The sequence below is a fragment of the Dama dama genome, chromosome 22, assembly GCF_033118175.1.
Source record: "Dama dama isolate Ldn47 chromosome 22, ASM3311817v1, whole genome shotgun sequence".
NCBI classification, from domain to species: domain Eukaryota; kingdom Metazoa; phylum Chordata; class Mammalia; order Artiodactyla; family Cervidae; genus Dama; species Dama dama.
Window position 1 is genome coordinate 6,917,139 of NC_083702.1, and position 3,330 is coordinate 6,920,468.

Sequence of the window (3,330 nt, forward strand, 5' to 3'; positions counted from 1 at the left end):
AATATTTATTTATTTGACTGAACCGGGTCTTAGTTGTGGCCCACAGGATCCAGTTTTCTTACCAGGATTGAACCCAGGTCCACTGCATTGGAAGGACCGAGGCTCGGCCACTGGACCACCAGGGAGGTCCCCAATAAGAGTAGTGTTTTAAGGGCTTGAAATTATATGCGGGGAAACCTACTCGGGCACCCAAGCTCTGCTGTAACCATAACCTCCACATGAGGTTACCCTCCTCCCACGCACCATCCTGTTCCAGGCACCAAGAGGCTGCACAGACCGCCTCCTCCCGCTGGGGTGCCCCTGCTGCTGACCTCTAGTTGACCTGGCTGAGCTGCAGCATGGCCTTCTCCAGAAGTTACTCTGAGTCTCTGTGCATCCCGAAGTACCCTGGCCACCGCTCTGGTCACGTGGAAACTGATGTCCCCAGTTTTATTGGTTTGTCTCCTGCGATAGCATCTTTGTCGTCTCTGGGGTCTATCTAGGCGCCTGGCAACTTGAAGATGCTCAATTGATGTTTCAAGCCAACCCAGCTGGCTCCCCAGGTCTCCCTAGTGAGTGCTGAGCCCTCCACAGTGGAAGGCGCTGGAGCCGTGAGCATGCAGGTAGTAAAACTCCCTTGCAACTACTGAAATGCCTGGGTACCCCACCTCCTGGCCCTCCTCCTTAGCTTTTTTTCCTAACCTCTGATTTAGCAATGATCAATGAGCAGTCATGTGAGAACCACCTTTCCTGTCCTTCTGGAATGCTTCTCTATAAGGTACTTTTCCTTTGAGGGGTTGAAAAAAAAACTAGGGGACTGAATGTACTCACTGTAGGAAAGAACTGGGAAAGGCCAATTAACATTCCGCTAAGAGAGAAAATGATTTCTCCCATCAGCAATAAAAACTGACAGCTCTATCAGAAAATGAGCCGGGAGGGGGGAAACCTGCAGAGCCTGGCGGGGCAGGTGGGGCGGGGAGTGTGTGCCCTCCTCACTGAGGGGTAAGGGTGCTGAGTGCAGAGACCGCTGCTGGGAGTCAGGGGAGCTCAGACAGCCAGAGGTGTCGCCGTCTGGGGAGGTGACCCACGGCTCCCGTCCTCACTGATCTGGCCCCCAGGCAAGAAGACGAGCCCTGTTCAGGTTTTATCCCTGGAACTCAGAGCTTCGACTCTCCCAACGGCTTCTCCCTGTACACTCGTTTCCTCTGACCTTATCATAAAAGGAAGCCACGTGATGTCTATTTATGGCAGCGGCGTGGTCTGGGGAGAAGAGGCTCTCAGCCCTGTGAATTCCAGGGGCTGATGAAATTGCTCCTCTGCTCCGGTTCTCTCCCTGCCAGGAATGAATAAACGGGCGCAGGGGCGGCGGAAAGAATCAAATGCCAACTATCTGACAGACAGGTGCCTTCTTGAGTGCTACCGGTGGGTAATTTGGTTCCTCTAAATCAGAGCTTATAAACCAGGATAGGAGTTAATAGAGCTCAAATGCACTAGCTTTAATATGAGAGGAAGTGCAGAGGAAGAAAGAGGGGGGGAGGCACCCTCATTTGGCCTGGTGGGGAAGACATTTAACTTTAAAAAATGTAACCACTCACTTTCTATTCTATTTTGCTAACTTTTAAATATATATATACATATACATATTTTTTTGGCCACCTCGTGCAGCATGCAGGATCTTAGTTCCCTGGGATTAGAACCCATGCTCTTTGCAGTGGAAGCAGAGAGTCCTAACCACTGGACCGCCAGGGAAGTGTCTCTATTTTAAATATCAGTATGTTTTGTTTAAAAAAAAAAAAAGAGGAGGCCAGTAAGACAGACAGAGCAATGATATCAAAGAGATCTGAGATTAGAGCAGTTGTTTATTTTCACTGGAAACATGTCGACAGGCAGTTTGGGGCCATGTTTTGTATACAGTTCGGAACCATGTCCTCTCTGATTTACAAAAATGAAACAGACAGGAGACCAGGGTCAGGGTCTAAGAGCACCAGCTCTTTCTGAGGCATTTGTGTGCTTCTCCTGGGGAGGCAGGGAGCAGAAACTGGCTGGTGAGACAGTGCAGGGATCTCATTTCTCCAGACACTTGTCTTCAGCAGACATTAGTTGGGGGAAAGCAGAGGTCTGGGCCAGCACTGTCAGAGATGATGGCTCTGGGGCTGTGTGGTTCTCTGAATTGCTCCCAAATGCTTTTGAACTGGGATTTCAGGTCTCATGTCCAAAATGTTCCGCTTTTTTGTGTGTTCTCTGTATAGCAGATATAACAAGGCAATAAACTGAAGACCTTCCATACCCAAGAATTGATCCTGGATGAAATCAATAACTTCAGGTACATTTATGGGTGCCATGTCCTCAATGAGTTGTTAGAAGGTGTCTTTCAAGTTCCACTGCTGACCATTGAGGTTAACAGCAGAGAAATGTTAGCTGTTGTTAACAAATACATCCCAAACTATTAATGAGTTGTGGGTGCATGCTCAGTTGTGTCCAACACTTTGTGACCCCACGGACTGTAGCCTTTCAGGCTCCTCTGTCCCTGGGATTTTCCAGGCAAGAATACTGGACTGGGTTGCCATTTCTTTCTCTAGGGGATCTTCCTGACCCAGGGATCGAATCTACATCTCCTGTGTCTCCTGCATTAGTAGATGGATTCTTTACCACTGAGCCACCTGGAAAGCCCAAACTATTAATGGTAAATTTAACACAAAAAGACACATGTCTCATCCATGTAACAAACCAATGTGAGTGTTCATGATTGGCGGGAGGCTTTCCTCCACACAGTGACTCAGGGACCATTCCCTTTCTATCTTTGGCTCCACTACCCTCTAAGGCTTCCTCATCATTACCTGCCTCTGTTTTGGAAAGGGAGAGGGTGAAGAAAGAATGTTTATTTCTCAACTGCATTGGCTTCGCAGTGTCATACAGTACTTCTCACACTCCATTGGCCAGAACTGTTCATATTGTCTCACTAGAGACAAGGACAACTTGGAAACACAGTCCCTGGTTGGGTAGCCACTTCCTGGCAACACGTCTGTGCTGTCTAGCGGAGGAGCATGCCTTTTGGTAGATAGCTGTCTTTGTCTCCTCCAAATATCTTAGTGCCACTTAAAAAAAATAGCCCTCTAGGAGACCTCCCTGGTCCAGTGGCTAAGACTCTGCGCTCCCAATGCAGAGGGCCCAGGTTTGATCCCTGGTGGAGGAACTAAATCCCACATGCCACAATTAAGACCTAGCACATTAAGACCAAATAAATAAATAGTAAATATTTTTTAAAATAACCCTTTATATACAACTGAAAATGAAAATGTATTGAAAGTTTGTGGGATGCAGTTAAAGTGGAACTGAGAGGGAAATATATAG

At 47.8% G+C, this 3,330-nt stretch overlaps 1 long non-coding RNA gene across 1 annotated transcript; it reads left to right on the plus strand.

Moving 5' to 3' along the window:
• The first annotated feature begins 1,276 nt into the window (after positions 1-1,276).
• LOC133043199 (uncharacterized) lies at positions 1,277-2,929 on the plus strand. The gene is made up of 3 exons (XR_009689664.1): positions 1,277-1,401; positions 2,232-2,302; positions 2,559-2,929. It is a non-coding gene; the product is annotated as an uncharacterized LOC133043199 (long non-coding RNA).
• The last annotated feature ends 401 nt before the right edge of the window (positions 2,930-3,330 follow it).